The 22169-nt window shown below is 33.0% G+C and overlaps 1 protein-coding gene across 27 annotated transcripts in view; it reads left to right on the forward strand.

Moving 5' to 3' along the window:
* Nucleotides 1-22169, forward strand: part of LOC104878102 (disease resistance protein RPV1) — a 205254-nt gene that overhangs the window by 12867 nt on the left and 170218 nt on the right. For 4 of the 27 annotated variants that reach the window (XR_009466069.1, XR_009466073.1, XR_009466070.1 and 1 more), the window contains exons 5-12: nucleotides 1139-1368; nucleotides 1457-1573; nucleotides 1861-4946; nucleotides 5065-5108; nucleotides 5821-5903; nucleotides 6886-6957; nucleotides 7101-7260; nucleotides 7945-7994. The gene's annotated coding sequence lies outside the window, so the exon portion shown is untranslated. Of the gene's footprint in view, nucleotides 1-1138; nucleotides 4947-5064; nucleotides 5319-5421; nucleotides 5624-5820; nucleotides 5904-6885; nucleotides 6958-7100; nucleotides 7261-7944; nucleotides 7995-9776; nucleotides 10010-10127; nucleotides 10382-10462; nucleotides 10551-10680; nucleotides 11066-11307; nucleotides 11515-22169 lie in introns of those variants that run through there. The other 23 variants (XR_009466054.1, XR_009466072.1, XR_009466055.1 and 20 more) reach the window with 23 other exon arrangements.

Genomic DNA, 22169 nt, shown 5'->3' on the forward strand with positions numbered 1-22169 from the left:
TTTATTAAATAATTCTTTTAGGGGTGGTTGTTTTATAACTAAAGTTAAGCAACTAAGTTAATTAAAAATTTAAATATATATATATATATATATATAACTTGAAAGTTAAAGCAACACAAATAAGTATTTTAAAAATAATATTTTTATATATTTAAAATTTTAGATTCATGTTAACATAGTTTGATAAGAGATTAACAAGCTAAAACCATGTTAACGGGTTATTCTTCAACTTAACCCATTTATTAATGAGATTAAAGATTAAACGAATTGTATTGTGATAAAAAAAAAAAAAAAAGTTGTATTTATATCAAATCATTTTGATATGATTATTAAATGAGTTATATTTGAGTTGAATAAATTTTAATATTCTTAGGCTATATTTGGTTCCTAAAAAATTTGAAGGAAAACGTAGAGAAAAAAAACAAAGAAAAAAGTAAAAGGAAAAAAAAAGTGAAGAAAAAAAATAAATTAAAAGTTGATAAATTATTTATAACTAATTTAAAGATTAAATAATTTAAAAATACATATATTTCTAACTAGTTTTAATTATATTTTATTTTATTTTTATATTTTTGATAGTACAACCAAATATGTGGAAATCATTTTATTTTTTTAATATTTTTCGAGAACAAACATAACCTTAAAATAATTAAATGCTCCGAACACCCCTACAAATTTCTTGTTTTGCTACCATAAATTTTTATGGGAAAAAGAAGATTTTTGCAACAAATTTTATTTTTATTGTAAAAAAATACATTTTTTTAGAGATGAAATTTATATTTATGGCAAAATATTATATTTAACAATATCCAGGAAAAAAAAAATTATAAGATTTTGATATGAATTTTATCTTGAATTACATCATATTATAAGTTAAGCCTAATTTGAATTAATTTAATATTAATTTCACACTAAATAATTAAAGAAAAAAAAGGTGGTCACACCATATTATAATTTAAAAAAAAAAAAATTTTGAATTTTTTTTTTCCAAATTAGAGTCAACTTCCAAATATTGATGGGAAATTCTATATGAAATTTTGTTTAAGAACAATAAAATTAAAATAAATTTTAATTCTAAAATCATTCTGTTAATTTTGATTTTTTTTTTCACATTATTGAAATGATTTTTCTGCTTCAGGCTCTCAGCTAGGCGCTCCTCTCTCTCCCATCAACTTTGGTTTCGGTCTCTCCTCTCATCGTTGACGAATCACAAACCTCACCGGCGCAATGGGCAATGAAATATTCCTGTTGCCGAAAACGCTGATTGGTCGGAGATTAAAGCCCTAGATCAACCAGAATCTCACTGAAGAAACCTACAGAAAAAAGAGCATCCTTGAGACTGCGAAAACAAGTTCGAGAAGACATTTTGTTAGTTTTTTTTACCTTTATTTTGTTCAATTTCCTGTGATAATCTGCCTCTGTCACTGATTTTCAGTGTGAAATTTACGTTTTCTAGGTTTAGATGTTCTTCCTTAGCTTGATTGAGCACACGCTGCAATTGCGGCCTCATCTTCTGGACCTTCCAATCAATGAAGCCGTCAAAGGAGAGTTTGAAAGTCTCTTCTTAGACAAGGTCTGGAGATTGAGCATTATCTTTGCGTTTTTCATTTGTTATTGAGATTTCGAAGCATTTAAGTGACTGAGAAGAATGTCTTGTGACGATATGAGGTCTACTGATGGTGGTTTTGTCTGGTGCTTCTATACTTAATCTAAAATTTCGTCTTCACACATTATCTATCTTGTTCTTTGATGCAAGTGTATTTCTGAGAGAGTCTAATTATTATTTTTCCTTTTTATTGATGTTTGGTTTCACTCCTTAAACGGAAATGGAATGACTGTGGTTTCTTTCCTGGACTGCAGCCAAAATTGATGATTTTGAGCGGATTCGCCCACAAGAACTGAATGAACAAAATAGAGAAGCCTTAGTTGCTGAGAATAATCTGGTACTCAATCATCATGTTTCATCTTTTCTTTCTTTTTCTTAACTTTTATTCTCACTTCAGTTGGTAATTTTCATTCTGGTGGAACCCTGATAAACCATTGATAATACCAAAAAGTATAATTGAAATCCTGGGAAACTATGAATTAGTTTTTAATGATGGCAACAGAGGAGAGACAATGGGGAATTTTGTAGACTACATCTAGGTTTCAGGCATGAACTGCAGTTCTATGGGCTTGGTTCTACTTGTCCTGTACTAGAGTGAAGGTTCTATTTTTTTTTCCAATTACTGGATCAAATAGGACTTAAATAAGTGAAATTCGGGTGTGATAATGGAAGCAATATAGTTATTTGGTCTTTTCTTTCTTTCACTTCTGGGTCCCTGACAATGATATTCATTGATGCAAAAAATGAAGATCCTTCCAGTCAATGATATGGATCTTGCATTGCACAGTCTTGTCAACAAATATGACAAAATGTCTTTCTATTCTTGTGTTCAATATAATCTGGAAGAGACACATGTAAGTACTCCATATTATGTCTTCAAATTTCTGTGGCAATATCGCAGACAGTTTAGGTTGGTTTTTAGTTATACCACATCTATATGGTATTGAATTTGTTTTAATATAACAATTGTAAGTATATTTAGATGATTTTGAGTTGTTTGTGGATTTATCTGATGTATGTAGATACTATGCTTGTGTTCATGGTTGGTTTTTCTATTTGGACAGAGTAAAATTGCTCATGATTCAAGATTTAATTCTTAAAGTTGGAGAGTGCTTGGAGGCAAGAAGCTTATTCTTATTCTCTTCTTTCCTTTTTTAATTATTGTAAGGGTTCAATATTTCCTAGTGTTGTCTAATTGTCTCCTAGGTGACTTCTTTCCCTTTCTGTAGGCATTATTAAATATATATATAAGCAGTGATTTTAAATCTAAAACTTAATTATACTATTTGCCTTTTGAGTAGTTAGGATTAAGACTTCTTGAGTAAAAGAAGGAATCTCTCTACTGTACTCTTTCTTCCCCACTCTTCCTTCCCCTTTAGGACATTGCTTTGCAGAAGTAGCATTTGTTATCTCACTGACACTTGGTGTGAACCTGCTGCCTGCATAGCTTGCCTATATAGGCAATATATAGAGTGATTTATCACAACAGGTAGTTTCGTTTTATAGTGATTTCAAACACAATATATTTCTGAATTTTATTTTACCTGCTTCCTATTCCCATTTACTCTTCCTTATGAGGTATACACCATTTGTCTCAACTTAAAACATGGCCTTCCATTGATATACAATAGTTTGGTTCATTGCAGTTGGTCCATTGATATAAAGTGTACCACCTTGCTGTAAATCCAGGCAACCATCAAAATTTTTAGCCATGTAAATGAAAATTTTGTATATGATGGATAATTGCATCCTTACACCTTATTGTTTCAGTTCATTTATAACATAAAACTCGGGTATGGTCAATGAACTCACTTCATGAATTTTTGGTAATGCCCAAGCTCAAGCTTGAGTTTTAAGTCAATTATATAGAGACTGAAAAAGAACACTACTGCTTAAACCTTAAATTTGAGCTAGGAAAAGCATGAGCTTTAATTTTTGTTACATTGTAGACACTCCTAAAACTTGGTATTCTATTTCCAATGAAAAGAGACAAAAAGAGCACTACCATGCTGGAGCTTACTTTTTCTTAATAACTGGACTCACACACAAGCTGCTTTTTTCGCCCTAAATTCTGTATATTTAATTATCATGCAACAAGGCCAGAAATTACAAAGTAATTCCAACCATGGTTGTTTTTCCTTATTCATCTTCTCACATTTTCATTTTCGACCCAAAATAGCTAGAGATATTATTTTCTTTGATTGCTTTCTCTTATATCGGGTTCCAAATGGTATGAAAAAACTTCTAGGCTTGCAAATACTTCTCTAAAATCTAATTTATAGTACTATTGCTGACTTGCTTTTGAACTATTCTTTCCCCTTCATTTTCCAATATTATATATTCTCTCTCTCTCTCTCTCTTTTTTTTTTTTTCTTTTTGATAAGAACAAAACAACTCCTTCACAATATGAGCCAACTGATGTTCCATTTTCTTTCAAAAATGGTTCCCTTAACAGCCATGCAAATTTTCTGCATAAAATAGACGATTTTCTTCAATATTCATTAGAAAGGTGAACTCCGGTGAAGTTTACATATAAGGTGTGATCATATTATGAACTAATTCTCTTTTATCTTTATTTGCTATATTCTTATTGGCCTTCACTTTTAACTTCTGTTTATCTTTTTTTTCTTCTGGATTACAACCCCAAAAATCTGCCAACCTGCCTACAAAAGAAAAGAATTGTTTAGTGGAGCACATTGTGTGAAGTTCTATATTTGCTAATAAGTTTACTTCTTGTTCTTGTTCTGACTAGGTAAAAAGGGAAAAAGAAAAACAATTACTGAGGCAGTTTTTTGTGGAGATTCTGGACAAGTGCCTCACTCTAGAATGATTGATTTGCTTCCTAGCTTCTTGCAAAATTGCATTTCCTCTTTTGAAGTTGATGGTAGTTTATATCCTGCAACCTTTTATAGTTAAGGGCGAAGAACTATAATTGTTAGTAATAAAAAGATAACATGCAGAAACAGGAAAATCAGCTCAAACTAGCCCTACTAGCTCAAATCCCAGTCCTTAGCCCATTATTGACTCATATGATAGGCTTACATGATGTATCTACCTGCTACCTCAGACCTCAATGTTTGTTATACTAATGGGGTGCTTGTACTTAGACAAATGGAGTTGCTACTGTAGAAGCACGGTGGCTCAGACTGGTCTCAGAAACAACCCATCTCAGGATCAATTACCAAAGAGGAGGAAGAAGCAGTGGAGACCCTGTACACATTAGTAGGAATGTTCCCCAACAGTGATAAGACGGACAATAAGGGTGAATTGGTTGGCGAATCATCAGAATCAAAGCATTCAACTTTGCCAGAGGCGAGGGAGAGCCCTGCACCCACATTAGGTCTCTTCTTGATTTGCTATTGATTGCCTTGTTGAGTCTCTTCTTTTGTCTTTATTTGCTTTTTAAAATTTTTTGGGTTCTGGTTTGTTAAGATTTAATAGTTTGTCTGATTCTGCAGTTTCATACTACCAAAGACATACTGTCAAAGATAGTACAAAAATGGTATACATCTTTTCCTTGAACGGATTTTCCCATTTCATAATTTTTTTGGTCATTGCTTAGAATGCAGAACATAGCTCTTGCATCTACTTCTGCATATTAATATTCTCATCATGCCTTAATCTTTGATTTTTGGTTGGAAGATCTGGTATTATGGCCAGGCTTGTCATCAACAGGGTTGCTTGGGACAGCCATTCATGGCCCTTCCTTGCAGTAATTTGCTTCCCTTCTCTTTGCTTCTCTCTCTCTCTCTCTCTCTCTCTCACTCACTCACTCTCTCTCACTCTCTCATCCTTCATTCATATTGGTGTTTCAGTTCTTCAGCTAAAACTCAAGCTTGGCTAGATAATGCTACTGGCACTACAGGACCTAGATAATGCATTATCTTTGCGTTTTTCATTTGTTATTGAGATTTCAAAGCATTTAAGGGACTCAGAAAAATGTCTTGTGACGAAGGTTATTGTGAATTTGGGGCTATGCATCTCTGTGTATGATATGAGGTCTATTGATTGTGGTTTTGTCTTTCCTAGGGATGGTGCTTCTATACTTAATGTAAAATTTGGTTTTCATACATTATCTATCTTGTTCTTTGATACAAGTGTATTTCTGACAGAGTCTAATTATTTTTTTTCCTTTTATTTTTCCTTTTTATTGATGTTTGGTTTCACTCCTTAAATGGAAACGGAATGACTGTGATTTCTTTCCTGGACTGCAGCCAAAATTGATGATTTTGAGCGGCTTCGCCCAGAAGAACTGAATCAACAAAATATAGAAGCCTTAGTTGCTGAGAACAATCTGGTACTCAATCGTCATGTTTCATCTGTTCTTTCCTTTTCTTAACTTTTAAATGTCGCTTCAGTTGGTAATTTTCATTCTGGTGGAACCCTGATAAACCATTGATATTTTACCAAAAAATATAATTGAAATCGGGGGAAACCATGAATTAGTTTTTAATGGCAACAGAGGAGAGACAATGTGGAATTTTGTAGACTACATCTAGGTTTCAGGCATGGACTGCAGTTCTATGGGCTTGGTTCTACTTGTCCTGTACTAGAGTGAAGTTTCTATTTTTTAACAATTACTGGATCAAATAGGACTTGGATAAGTGAAATTTGGGTGTGATAATGGAAGCAGTATAGTTATTTAGTCTTTTCTTTCTTTCACTTCTGGGTCCCTGAGAATGATATTCATTGATGCAAAAAATGAAGATCCTTCCAGTTAATGATGTGGATCTTGCATTGCACAATTTTGTCAACAAAGATGACAAAATGTCTTTCTATTCTTGTGTTCAATATAATCTGGAAGAGACACATGTGAGTACTCCATATTATGTCTTCAAATTTCTGTGACAATATCACAGATAGTTTAGGTTGGTTTTTAGTTGTACCACATCTATATGGTATTGAATTTGTTTGAATATAACAATTGTAAGTATATTGTAGATGATTTTTAATTATTGTAAGGGTTCAATATTTCCTAGTGTTGTCTAATTGTCTCCTAGGTAGTTTCTTTCCCTTTCTGTGGGCATTACTAAGTATATAAGCAGTGATTTTAAATCTAAAAGTTAATTATATTACTTGCCTTTTTGAGTAGTTAGGATTAAGACTTCTTGAGAAAAAGAAGGAATCTCTCTACATGTACTCTTCCTTCCCCTTTAGGACATTGCTTTGCAGAAGTAGCATTTGGCATCTCACTGACACTTGGTGTGAACCCGTTGCCTGCATACCTTGCCTATATAGGAAATATATAATTTGATGGTAACTAAATATAACTATTGCAGGAGCGGGTCAAGGAAAGGTCAGTGCACTCCAAGGAAACCCCACAGTTCATGTCAGGTGCTCAGTCATTGGAGGTAATGCTTATTCTTCTAGTTTTCTTAGCAGAACAAGTGATCTCCATGTCTGGAATTTTTCCCCCTTTTTAACCAGTCATTCTTGTTCAATATTTATCCACTCTCTGCTTTCCAATCTTTTTTTTTTTTTCAATTTTTTGTAGAATATCACAAGTAAAGGTACTGCAGAAACTGGAAGTGCAGTTTCCTTTAGTGATGATGAAGACCTCAGCCAGTTATCTGGGTCAAAATCTACCACTAAGGGCAGAAGTAGTTCATCAGCAACTTTTAAGTACTCCCATGATGCTTCTGAACATGGTAAAGGTAAAACTTGTACATAACTTTTGGGGAAATCAAGCCTAACTTGAACTTGATTCCACCTTGCACCTATGCTTCTAGGAAAATTATTGATTTTGTGAATGGACTATGTTGAATTGTTCTACCGATGTTTGATGTTCTTCCTTTTTTATTTTGGAAAAAACTAAGCCATGATGTGTGTATTTGATGAATTAATTCAGCATATTTGGTTGACTGATTTGGTAAACCTTGCACTGGCCTAATTTATGTTCTCTATTTGAAAACTAAGAAAGTATCAAGAACTGGTATCAAACCCCTATTTCTTATCCCTTCTCAACTGAGACAAGTATCAATTTACTGGTGACCCTTTTCTTGAGACATTGGTGAAGGTACATCATGAAGCATTTCCCATAGTCACTCATTAGAATTGTAGTTCTGTTTCTGAATTGAGAAATGTGTTTGCGAAATACCCCAGTTTGCCTTATTTTTCTGGCTGTGTTGCCCAGAATATCACAAATGAATGGGCTAAAGGAGTGTTTAGTGATGCCGAAAAACAATAACACATCATATATATGTTATTGTTTCTTCTTTTTCTTCTTCTTCCTATTTTCTCTGGTTTTTATTTTTTCTTTAAGATTTTAGATTCTTACAGATGCATATTGCATAGAGAGGTGTTGGTGCAACCTTTGATTGAGATGCTTCATTATGCAGATGTACAGTTGAGGGAAATGCCATCCTTTGCATTGGGGAGATTGGCATAGGTTATACTCCTAGAATTCTTTTATTTCCTTTTCAAATTACAAGTGACAAATAATATTGATGGCATGAAATGCTTACTATATTATATCAATGAGTAGTCTGTTTCTTTCAAGTTATCTTTACAGGATTTATCACAACAAGTAGTTTTGTTTTAAAGTGATTTCAAACACAATATATTTCTGAATTTTATTTTACCTGCTTCCTATTCCTGTTTACTCTTCCTTTTGAGGTATACACCATTTGTCTCAACTTAAAACATGCCCTTCCATTGATATACAGTAGTTTGGTTCATTGCAGTTGGTCCATTGATATAAAGTGTACCACCTTGCTGTAAATCCAGGCAACCATCAAAATTTTTAGCCGTGAAAATGAAAATTTTGTATATGCTGTTCCATTTAAGATGGATAATTGCATCCTTACACCTTATAGTTTTGGTTCATTTATAACATAAAACTTGGGTATGGTCAATGAACTCACTTCATGAATTTTGGTAATGCCCAAGCTCAAGCTTGAGTTTCAAGTCAACTATATAGAGACTGAAAAAGAACACTACTGCTTAAACCTTAAATTTGAGCTATGAAAAGCGTGGGCTTTAATTTTTGTTGCATTGTAGACACTGATCAAATGACTGCCTAAAACTTGGTATTCTATTTCCAATGAAAAGAGACAAAAAGAGCACTACCATGCTGGAGCTTACTTTTTCTTTAAAACTGGACTCACACATAAGCTGCTTTTTTTCACCCAAAATTCTGCATATTTAATTATCTTGCAACAAGGCCAGAATTTATAAAGTAATTCCAACCTTGCTTGTTTTTCCTTGTTCATCTTCTCACATTTTCATTTTCGACCAAAATAGCTAGAGAGATGATTATTTTCTTTGATTGCTTTCTCTTATATCAGGTTCCAAACAGTATCAAAAACCTTCTAGGCTTGCAAATACTTCTCTAAAATCTAATTTATAGCACTATTGCTGACTTTGCTTTTGAACTATTCTTTCCCCTTCATTTTCCAATACTATATATTCTCTCTCTTTTTTTTTTCTTTTTTTTTTTCCCCTTTTTGATAAGAACAAAACAACTTCTTCACAATATGAGCCAACTGATGTACCATTTTCTTTCAAAAATGGTTCCCTTAACAGCCATGCAAATTTTCTGCGTAAAATAGACCATTTTCTTCAATATTGATTAGAAAGGTGAACTCCGGTGAAGTTTACATGTAAGGTGTGATCATATTATGAACTAATTTTCCTTTATCTTTATATGCTATCTTCTTATTGGCCTTCACTTTTAACTTCTGTTTATCTTTTTTTTCTTCTGGATTACCCCCAAAAATCTGCCAACCTGCCTACAAAAGAAAAGAATTGTTTAGTGGAGCAATTGTGTGAAGTTCTATATTTGCTAATAAGTTTACTTCTTGTTCTTGTTCTGACTAGGTAAAAAGGGAAAAAGAAAAACAATTACTGAGGCAGTTTTTTGTGGAGATTCTGGACAAGTGCCTCACTCTAGAATGATTGATTTGCTTCCTAGCTTCTTGCAAAATTGCATTTCCTCTGTTGAAGTTGATGGTAGTTTATATCCTGCAACCTTTTATAGTTAAGGGCGAAGAACTATAATTGTTAGTAATAAAAAGATAACATGCAGAAACAGGAAAATCAGCTCAAACTAGCCCTACTAGCTCAAACCCCAGTCCTTAGCTCATTGACTCATATGATAGGCTTACATAATGTATCTACCTGCTACCTCAGACCTCAATGTTTGTTATACTAATGGGATGCTTGTACTTAGACAAATGGAGTTGCTACTGTAGAAGCATGGTGACTCAGACTGGTCTCAGAAACAACCCATCTCAGGATCAATTACCAAAGAGGAGGAAGAAGCAGTGGAGACCCTGTACACATTGGTAGGAATGTTCCCCAACAGTGATAAGACGGACAATAAGGGTGAATTGGTTGGCGAATCATCAGAATCAAAGCATTCAACTTTGCCAGAGGCGAGGGAGAGCCCTGCACCCACATTAGGTCTCTTCTTGATTTGCTATTGATTGTCTTGTTGAGGCTCTTCTTTTGTCTTTATTTGCTTTTTTAAACTTTTTGGGTTCTGGTTTGTTAAGATTTAATAGTTTATCTGATTCTGCAGTTTCATACTACCAAAGACATACTGTCAAAGATAGTACAAAAATGGTATACATCTTTTCCTTGAACGGATTTTCCCATTTCATAATTTTTTTGGTCATTGCTTAGAATGCAGAACATAGCTCTTGCATCTACTTCTGCATATTAATATTCTCATCATGCCTTAATCTTTGATTTTTGGTTGGAAGATCTGGTATTATGGCCAGGCTTGTCATCAACAGGGTTGCTTGGGACAGCAATTCATGGCCCTTCCTTGCAGTAATTTGCTTCCCTTCTCTTTGCTTCTCTCTCTCTCTCTCTCTCTCTCTCTCTCATCCTTCATTCATATTCGTGTTTCAGTTCTTCTTCTAGAACTCAAGCTTGGCTAGATAATGCTACTGGCACTACATGACCTAGTTCATTTGGAAATGGTGTCTCAACCGAAAAGGTAACCACCACTTGCTACTCTAGCTGATGCTTAAAAGTTCTGCAATATGAGTATTCATTCCCTTGCAAGTTTTTATATATAATTTTTTTAAGCATTTGATTGAGTTTATGTTGTGTTATTGAGTATACAGGTTTCTAGAGTTACAGTGCATAAAAAGCAATCATGGAAAAGATGTGCAGCTCATATGTTCACATAAGTTGTCTTATTTGGGATTTAAAAAATTCAGAGAGAAAGGAAAGGATTTCAATGCAGCGTAACCAATTGAGAACAGATGAAGAATCAAAGGAAGTAGTTTCTCTGGCAGGCAACAATCCCAGTGGCCTGAGAAATGGATTGAATGGAGTTGTTTCTGCTAACAGCATAGGTGGTTCAGCCATGGAGAAGAATTCAATTGAAGCTAGAAAAGGTATTTTTCGACCGCAGGGGCTCCATCAAGATCAGCAGTGGGCTCCTGCATCTGGGACCTACACTTCTCTTTGTCTAAGTACAGTAGCAACTCCATTTGTCTAATGCTGGTGAGTAGTTCTATCTAAAATGTGTATATTTGGCTCCCAAATTTATAATTTTGTAGCAAATCCCATGAAAATTAACCATCAGAATCAACAAATCACTTGGTTGATTTTCTTATCAGCATGAACATGAATAGAGATTCTCTTATCAGTATGAACAGTTCTCTTTCACTTAGGTTCCAACAGTGAGCCATGGAAGATTGAGAAAAGAAGTCAAATTTACTGAGATGTTTTCTCTCAATTTGCAGGTTCTCCTGGAAATAATCTTACTCTAGTTGATCCCTGCCCTTATGAAAGGAACAATAGTCATGTGGATGCTCAATTGTATTTGATTTTGTTTGGTTGTGTTTTAAGATAGAATTTGATTGTATAAGGATAAGTGAATAAGGCATGTTCTAAGTTCAATGTTTAGGTTATGTTTTTTACAAATGAAAACTTGACCAATAATCTCTCAATATGTTTTTTTACAAAAGTTGTCTATCGTTTAGAAAGTTGGTGTTGAGTAAAAAAATGTTTCTATCAACCATTTCATTTGAAATGTTATTATTAAATTATTAGAAATGATATTTTATGGTTAAAAATAATTGTTCAAAGATTTGTAACAATAAACTCACCACAAATAATTTTTTGTGACAAAAAATCTTCTACAACAAAATATTCTTTTTTAATCACAAATTAATTGTTGTAGTGCATTAGATATAAAGTCCAATTTAGCCCTACTTTTGGTTAAAGTGTTTTTATTGAAATTTTCTTTTGTAGCATTTTGGTGAAAAATGTTTTTATGAAAATCTAGAAAATTGATTCTAATAGTGTTTTTAATGATACGTTGTATAAGTATAAAAACGATTTTAATAGTAATAAATTACTAAAAGGGACATTTATTATAAAAATGAAAATATTATAATAAACCAAAAAATTTTATTATAAAAATATATATAAATATTTATATCGTGAAAAAACTCAAAAAAAAAATATTTTTATGATTATAAGAAAATTTTTAAAAATATTTACAAAAGTTTGGATTAATAAATAAACATCAATCATCATATATCAATGTTTTTTTAAAAAATAAAACAAATTATGATTAAGGTGTTCGACAAATTCATTTTTGACTCAATAGTCGTTCGGCATAAAGCCATTAGGATCCGAATGGAGCTATTTAGATGATTTAATTTTTCATATCTTGTTATCCTTTTGTTCAACACTTGGGAATCAGAAGATAGTGGGAAAAAGCATTTTAAGAATATTTGAAAATTTTGAAGTGTTTTTTTAAAGAAAAATATTTCAAGTGTTTTTCTAAAACACACTTTCAAATGTTTTTAGGGTTATAAACACTTTTAAAAAACACTATCAATTGAGCTCATAGTCAAGTAATTTGAATAGGTGTTTTTTTTCTTTTTCTTTTTATGCTTTTATTTTAATATTGTTGTTTTTAATTATCTCAAAATTTTATGGAATTTGGAGATTCTGATCACTAGGCTATCTAAAATTAAAACTCTTTTTTTTTTTCTTTTATAAATATCTTAGTACCTATCCAAGGCTTTATATTTGGAATGGATTATTGAATTTAGAAAAAAATAGAACAAAAATGTATTTTCTAAGTTGTTAATGAGAAGGCATTATTCACTACCTTAAAAATATGAAAAGTTGTTAATGGTGATTACAATTCATAATTTTTCTATTTGAATCTTCCAAATTAAGTTTATGGCCACTTTTGCAAGAGAGAGACTCCTCTCTTACCTTTTATTTGTTAAGGGATATTATTCTGCTAAGGAAATTAATTATATTCCTTTATACCTTCCACCGTTATGTAAACTTTCCATGCAAATATCAGACTTGTAGATATTTATTTTCACACTGTTATGTATCTCCTTCCTGAAACATTGATACACACTCGATTAAACAAGAGTTTCATTCCCTGTACGGTCTATTCAAAAACCTTTCATGGTATCAGAGCATTCAGCTGCTCATTGTTTTTTTGGGGTTTTATATCAACATTTATTAGTGTATCCAATCTGTAAACCTAATACCATTAGTCAAACTATAGTTTTTGTGTTATCCAATATTAGCATAAATATGACTGAATGATTTTGCATTTCTAAAATTAATTCTCTTTATGATTGTTCCTTTGAAATGAAATTGTTTGATTTGATAAAAATCAAAATATGAGTAATACATATATTAAAAAATCAAAGTACAAACACAAGTATAGCCAGTTAAAATTGACAACTCTTATTCATTTTTTATGTTGATTTTTGATAACTTGGTGACCAAAAAGTTAAATAAGAGTGATCACAAAAGATGAATAAAAAATTAGAGAAATTTTTTATGAGTCATACACGGTTTTGAATCATTCGATGTATTTTCTTGTTTTTATATTAATAAAGATTCTTTTTGATACCTTTGTAGAAAGGTGTTATTTAACTCTCTTGTCCTCTTTGATTTATAAAACTCTACAATTATTTTATATTTTGTTTAGAGCTGATATTAAATAATATTAGTAGTTGAACTTTAATAAGCATAAATTTCTCCATCAAGATAAAGAAAAGTAATTAATATTTTACTATTAATATAGTGTTTTTTTTTACTTAATTCTAAATATAACTTTAATGTTTAATGGTTTTAAGTATTAGATTGTTTATTTTTTTAATATTTTATTTTTATTAAAAATTAAAAAATAAAACAAAAACCCACATGTTACTTTTTTCCATTTAAAAAAAGCCCAATATTTTAGTTTTTCTGTTTAGCAAAAAGTTTGCAATAAGTCATGAAAAAATAAAAAAAATAAACAACTTAAAAGTATAAAAACAAATTGCTTTAAGTAAAAAGTTGAAAAAACAAACGTCCTCTAAATTTCTTTTATGCTCTAATGACACCTTTAGAAAATGAACTTTTTAATTATGTTGATTGTATATGCCACAACAAAATTCAGCAACTTGTAAACTTTCAATGCATGAAAGGTAAAGAATAAATAAAAAATAATTGGGCATTAAGTTTTTAGACCTTTTTTTTTTCTTTTTTTTTTGTGATATCCTCTATATCATGGAAGAAAAACTAAGAAGCTACAAAGTACAAAAAAAAAAAAAAAAAAAATCTTAAATCTAAAAAATTTCATCACTTAAACCCTCCTTTTTCCACCATCTTTTTCACATTTTCTCAACAGCCCAATGGAGTTCTTCTTAGATTATGTTTGATTCTTGGAAAATACTAATGGAAGAAAAAAAATGCAAAGAAAAATGATTTTCTCATGATGAAAAATATAAGAGAAAATCAAATATAATTAAAAACTAGTTAGAAACTTATGTTATCAAATCACCCACGTTCCGCTGCCCTGAAGTGGTCCAACACTTGGCCACGTCCTTCATCATGTAGCTGCTGTTAAGGAGCACGTTTCTTTCAACTGCTCATCGTGTGGCAAATCAGAGAAACGTGACTTTGATGGGAAGCCACGTTTTCTTTGTATTTTAAATATCGGTCTTGGTCCCGAGCTCCTCTCTCATGCTGCTGAAAATCTTCAGAAACTACACCATCCATAAGGAGAGATAGAGTTTTGGAAACCAAAGACTTGCAACCCAACAATGGCTGGAGGTAAGTATGACATAAGTTACAAATTAAGATTGTTTATATGCATTATGAATTGCTTACATTTGGTATCAGAGCCTTGCAATCTTGCCTCTGCCTTGGTGTTAGTTGCTTAGATAATTGTTTCCTTTCTGGAAATAAAATCAAATAGAACAAGAAATTGGGTGAAATGGTTCAGCTTTTGTGGTTTACTTCCACCTACAGCCATGCCACCCATTCAACTACAACGTCTTTGATCTAGATTTTTTCTTCACCATAAAAACCCATTTCTTTCTCTATCTACATACATATATTATATATATATATTCACTGCATGCGCCATTTCGAGCCCCATTTAGAGCACCATTAAGCACCACTGCAGGTGCTATTCAAAGCGTCGCTGCAGGCACCATTTAAGGCGTTCCAAAAGAGCCATTTTCGGTGCTTTTGGGGCTGCAGTTTCAGCCACTACAGGCCCCACATTCAAGCGACATTAAAGCGCCGCTGCTGGTGCTGGTCAAAGGGGCTGCAAGTGCCATTTCCAAACGCCATTCAGGCGCCAATTCTGAGCATCATTCAGCCCCAATTCTGAGCGCCATTCAGGCACTCATTCCAGCATCATTCAGGCACTCATTTCAGTGCCATTCAAGCGCTGATCTTTGCCGCTGCAAGCCCCCGTTACGAGCGCCATTCAGGCGCTGTTCAAGCGCCGATGCAGGTGCCTGTTCCGAGTGCCATTCAGGCACCATTGCAAGCGCCATTCAGGAGCTGTTCAAGCGCCGATGCAGGTGCCTGTTCCGAGTGCCATTTAGGCACCACTGCAAGCGCCATTCAGGAGCTAGTCAAGCGCTGCTGCAGGCACCATTTTCGGGCGTTCTAGAAGCGCCATTTGAGGTGTTGTTTTGGTGCCGCGGATGATGCGGCTGCAGGAGACTAGGGTGGTTATGATGCCAACGTGCTGAATGTTGGAACACATAAATTAATAAATAAATAAAAACTAGAGAGATATTGGGTTTTTACTTTTGGACCCATTAGGCTTATTAGTGACCAATAAAATTATTAAAGGTCTTTGTGTATTGGGCCATGGGTTAAATCTGATAAATTATTTTATTGGTTTTGAATTAATTGTTTTTATATGGATTTAGGCACCCTTTCATAATATGAATTCCTTTTAAATTATTCTAAAATTATGTGTGATTTTTATACATGCAAATTAAATTATTTATTTTAATTTATATGTTTGTATGTGTAAAAATATAGCCTAATTGTTGACATTGTTGACTAAATTTAGTTAGATATATTAAGATTATATCATATAGTATGCATGCAATTGTTGACATTGTTGACTAAATTTAGTTAGATATATTAAGATTATATCATATAGTATGCATGCAATTGTTGCCTAAAATTTAGTTAGATATATTAAAATTATATCATATGATTTTAATGTCTAGTGAATCCATATGATTTTTTAAATAATTAAGGAATAGCCACAGCATCCTTAATTATATAAAAAATTATATATTAATAAGGATCGCATTATGGACATTAATTGTAATTAACTATATAAATATGATGTTTTACCCCACAGGGTTTTCATTATGTTTATATAATTAATTAGGATAAAATATTAAAATTAATTTTTTCTAATTTACCCACAGGAGTTAGGAAGAATTAATTTAATAAGTTTATCATAAAGATTATAGACAGAAAATATCAAACTATATTTAGAATAAATTTCATGATTTAATAAAATAGTTTGATAAAGTCTATCATAAAGATAATGAATCTTATTGAATTAAAGATTTAGCCCACAGGCAATTTTTAATAAAATTAGATTCAATTTTAAGCATGTTCTACATTGGTAAAGCATGAATTTATATTAAAGCCTCAAATTTTTAATAAGCTTCTAATCCTTTTGTGCAGTTTTACCTAGCATATCTGATATTCGTTGTGAGGTTCCCGAACTTAGAGGAGATAACTTTAAGATATGGAAGGAGAGAATTCTTCTTCAATTAGGGTGCATGGACATAGATTATGCTATAAGGAAAGATGAACCGCATAAGATCACAGATACCAGCACACCTGAACAAATTTTATTGTACGAACGCTGGGAGAAATCTAATCGCCTTAGCGTGATGTATATTAAGACAAAAATCAGTGCTGGTATACGTGGTTCAATCGAGCAACATGAGAATGTCTGTGAATTGCTAAAGGCTATTGACGAGCAATTCGTCACTTCAGATAAAGCCTTGGCAAGCACCCTAATTATGAAGTTCACATCCCTGAAGCTCACCGGTGTAAGAGGTGTGCGTGAACATATCATGGAGATGAGGGACATTGTGGCTCAATTGAAGAAACTCGAGGTAGAAATGTCTGAATCTTTCTTGGTGCACTTTATTCTTAACACTCTTCCACCTCAGTATGGACCTTTCAAAATCTCTTACAACACACATAAGGATAAGTGGTCTATCAATGAATTGATGACCATGTGTGTTCAAGAGGAAGGAAGGTTATTGATGGAACAAGGAGAAAGTGCCATGCTGGTGACGCAAAGGAAAGGAAAGAAAGGAAAATCTCAAGCTAGTCAGAAAGGGAAGAAACAAATTCCTCCCAAATCTGACATTAAGAAAGACGAAAAGTGTTTTTTCTGTAAAAAGAAAGGACACATGAAGAAGAAATGTCTGAAATTTCAGAATTGGCTTGAGAAGAAAGGTAACCCTACCTCATTTGTTTGCTATGAATCTAATATGGTTAATGTAAACACCAACACATGGTGGATTGATTCTGGATCTACAATCCACATTTCAAATTCCTTGCAGGGTATGCAAAACCTAAGGAAGCCAGTGACAAGTGAGCAATTCATCTTATCCGGAAACAAGATGGGCTCGCATGTGGAAGCAATAGGGATATGTTATTTAACTTTAAATAGTGGTTTTGTTTTAGAATTGCAAAAGACTTTTTATGTACCAAGTTTCTCACGAAACTTGATTTCAGTTTCTAGACTTGTACCGTTTGGATATTCCTTTCATTTTTCAGAAACATCTTTCAATTTGATTTATAAATCTGAATGTGTTGGGAATGGTATCTTGTCTGATGGTCTTTATTGTATATTCTTAAAAAATGATACCGCTCATAATTCATTGCATGTCCAAACTGGCATTAAGAGATGTGTTGTAAAAGAGGATTCCTCTACATTGTGGCACCGGAGATTAGGTCATATCTCCATAGATAGAATCAAAAGATTGGTGAATGATGGGGTACTTAGTACTCTAGATTTTATTGACTTTGAGACTTGTGTGGACTGCATTAAGGGTAAGCAGACCAATAAGTCAAAGAGAGGTGCTACTAGGAGTTCCACCATACTAGAGATCATACATACTGATATATGTAGTCTTGACATGGACTCTCATGGTCAGAAATACTTCATCTCTTTCATAGATGATTTCTCACGATACATGTATCTCTACATACTTCATAATAAAAATGAAGCTTTAGATGCCTTTAAAGTCTTCAAGGCAGAAGTAGAGAAACAATATGGTAAACAAATTAAGATTGTGAGATCAGATAGAGGTAGAGAATATTATGGTAGATACTTGGAAGATGGACAATCACCTGGGCCATTTGCGAAGTTTCTTCAAGAGCATGGGATTGTTGCCCAATACACCATGCCTGGTTCTCCAGACCAAAATGGTGTAGCAGAAAGAAGAAACCGAACTTTATTGGACATGGTGAGGAGTATGCTTAGCAGCTTAAAACTTCCTAAATTCTTGTGGACTGAAGCACTTAAGACAGCTGTGTATATATTAAACCGAGTTCCAACCAAGGCTGTCCCAAAGACGCCATTTGAGTTATTGAAAGGTTGGAAACCGAGTTTGCGACATATGCGCGTTTGGGGATGCTCGTCTGAAGTGAGAATTTATAATCCACAGGAGAAGAAACTGGACCCAAGGACTATTAGTGGGTATTTCATTGGATATGCTGAAAAGTCTAAGGGATACAGATTTTACTGTCCATCTCACAGCATTAGGATTGTGGAATCAAGAAATGCTAAATTTCTTGAATATGACTTGGTCAGTGGGAGCGATCAATTTAGGAACATAGTTTCTGATATTGATCATACAGAGTCTCAACCTTCCACTTCAAGCGATAGATTGTTTATTGTTCATAACACCCCTCAAGTACAAACGGGTGTTGAACGAACAATCGATGAAGTTCAACCAGTCATTGAAGTTCCACAAGTTGTTGACAACATTCCAGTAGACCAAGTTGATCAGGAGTTGCCTAACACTTCTGAACAACAAGTTGAACCTCATACTTCCTCGGAAGATATTGGTACAACCTTAAGAAGGTCTGCTCGAACTAAGAGGTCAGCAATTCCTAGTGATTATGTAGTGTATCTACAAGAATCTGACTATAATATAGGAGCCGAAAATGATCCCGAATCATTTTCACAAGCCATGAGTTGCAAAGAATCTGAATTGTGGTACAATGCCATGAAGGATGAGATGAGTTCCATGAAGTGCAACGATGTTTGGGACCTTGTTGAGTTGCCTAATGGTGTGAAAACCATTGGTTGTAAATGGGTTTTTAAGACAAAGAAAGACTCATTAGGCAACATTGAGAGATACAAGGCCAGACTTGTTGCAAAGGGGTTCACTCAGAAAGAAGGAATCGATTACACGGAAACCTTTTCTCCTGTATCTAAGAAAGATTCCTTGCGCATTATATTGGCATTAGTAGCCCACTTTGATTTAGAATTGCAACAAATGGATGTGAAAACTGCATTTCTTAATGGAGAGCTAGAGGAGGAGGTTTATATGAAACAACCTGAAGGATTCCCCTCTAGTGATGGTGAGCAATTGGTTTGTAAGCTTAAGAAATCCATATACGGTTTAAAACAAGCATCCCGCCAATGGTATTTAAAATTCCATAACATAATTTCTTCATTTGGTTTTGTTGAAAATGTTATGGATCAATGCATATACCTTAAGGTCAGTGGGAGTAAAGTTTGTTTTCTTGTTTTATACGTGGATGACATCTTACTTGCAACCAATGATAAGGGTTTACTTCATGAGGTGAAACAATTCCTCTCTAGAAATTTCGACATGAAGGATATGGGTGAGGCATCTTATGTCATTGGCATTAAGATCCATAGAGACAGATTTAAAGGTATCTTAGGTTTGTCTCAAGAAACCTATATCAATAAAGTTTTAGAGAGATTTCGGATGAAGAATTGTTCACCTAGTGTTTCTCCTATAGTGAAGGGTGATAGGTTCAATCTGAACCAATGCCCGAAAAACGATCTTGAGAGGGAACAAATGAAGAACATTCCATATGCTTCTGCAGTCGGAAGTTTGATGTATGCTCAGGTCTGCACAAGGCCTGACATTGCATTTGCTGTTGGAATGTTAAGACGATATCAGAGTAACCCAGGTATAGACCACTGGAAAGCTGCAAAGAAAGTGATGAGATATCTTCAAGGAACCAAAGATTACAAGCTTATGTACAGACGAACAAGCAATTTAGAGGTAGTTGGCTACTCAGATTCAGACTTTGTTGGCTGTGTTGATTCACGTAAATCAACATCTGGATACATTTTTATATTGGCCGGTGGAGCTATATCTTGGAGGAGCGTTAAGCAGACCATGACTGCTACTTCTACTATGGAAGCTGAGTTCATTTCTTGTTTTGAGGCTACTTCACATGGTGTATGGCTTAAGAGTTTCATTTCCGGGCTTAGAGTTATGGATTCAATATCTAGGCCATTGAGTATATATTGCGACAATTCAGCTGCAGTCTTTATGGCAAAGAACAATAAAAGTGGAAGTCGAAGCAAACACATCGACATTAAGTATCTAGCCATAAGAGAACGTGTTAAAGAAAAGAAAGTGGTTATTGAGCACATTAGCACTGAATTGATGATTGCTGATCCTTTGACTAAGGGCATGCCACCGTTGAAATTCAAGGATCATGTAATGAACATGGGACTTAGTTCCCTTATGTAGTTTTATTGTACAAACTCTTATTATGATGTTTTCTCATATTGATGTGCACCTTTATTTAATTTTGAGAAAATTCAACTTCATTGGACCAAGAATGAACATAGGGTTTATTCATTAAGCAATATTGCCACATAAAGTAAAATGTTAAGAAATGAATACATTGTAATACATGGAAGATAACACTCGTTATATAGAGGACTTATCGCCATGATTCATATATTTGTTACTTAATGCGGAAAAATGATGATCTAAGATAGGACATGAGGTTAAAAGTGTGGACCAAGTGGGAGAATGTTATCAAATCACCCACGTTCCGCTGCCCTGAAGTGGTCCAACATTTGGCCACGTCCTTCATCATGTAGCTGCTGTTAAGGAGCACGTTTCTTTCAACTGCTCATCGTGTGGCAAATCAGAGAAACGTGGCTTTGATGGGAAGCCACGTTTTCTTTGTATTTTAAATATCGGTCTTGGTCCCAAGCTCCTCTCTCATGCTGCTGAAAATCTTCAGAAACTACACCATCCATAAGGAGAGATAGAGTTTTGGAAACCAAAGACTTGCAACCCAACAATGGCTGGAGGTAAGTATGGCATAAGTTACAAATTAAGATTGTTTATATGCATTATGAATTGCTTACAACTTATGCATTTTAAAATTATTTAATCTTTATATTGATTAGTCAAAATAAGTAAAATGAGTTTGAATTAGCAAATAAAATAATTTATCAACTCTTAATCTATTTTTTATTTTTCTTTATTTTTTCTTTTGCTTTTTCTCTTCCTTGCATTTTCCCTAGTTTCGGGAACATCACATGTAGACCATTCATTTTTGGGTCTCATCTTGATTGCCACAACCACTACTTGTCTCCTTCTTCTTTTTATTCTTTCCTTATCTAACGCTTAATCATTCAATAAAGCCTATCAAGGACCAATGGAAGACAATGCAAATACCTTCACTAAAGGGTCTTTAATTTCTTTCCCATCATCATGTTATCCAAACAAACAAATGGAGTTGTCTTCGAACCTTTCTCTCAACTCTCATGGCAATTCTTTAGACTACATTTAGTTGATAGGAATATCATAAGATATCATATGGTATTGGATAGAAAATACATATTTTAAGGTATAATTTTTAATGAAATATGATATCTTTCGATATTAAATCCAATGTACAAGATATCTTAAAGTAGTATATCTAATGAGTTATGTTATATTATATTTATATTTAATTTATAAAATAAATAATAAAATAAAATAAACTAAATATATTTTTTGATGTTTAAAATAAAAATTATATTACATTCTAATATTTTTTTATTTGAAAAAAATATGAAAATTTTCTTACCTTTAGTAATATTCATGATTAAAAATTTAAACTTTATAAATAATTTTTTATATTATATTATTTAATATATATATATATATATATATATATATATATATTAAAAATACATATATTAATATTATTTTACAATATATTTTATAAATGATTTTTTAGTTTTTTTTAACCATAAAATTAATTTTATAATAAAAAAGTTTGATTTTGC

This window comes from Vitis vinifera, chromosome 7 (genome assembly GCF_030704535.1).
Source record: "Vitis vinifera cultivar Pinot Noir 40024 chromosome 7, ASM3070453v1".
NCBI classification, from domain to species: Eukaryota; Viridiplantae; Streptophyta; class Magnoliopsida; order Vitales; family Vitaceae; genus Vitis; species Vitis vinifera.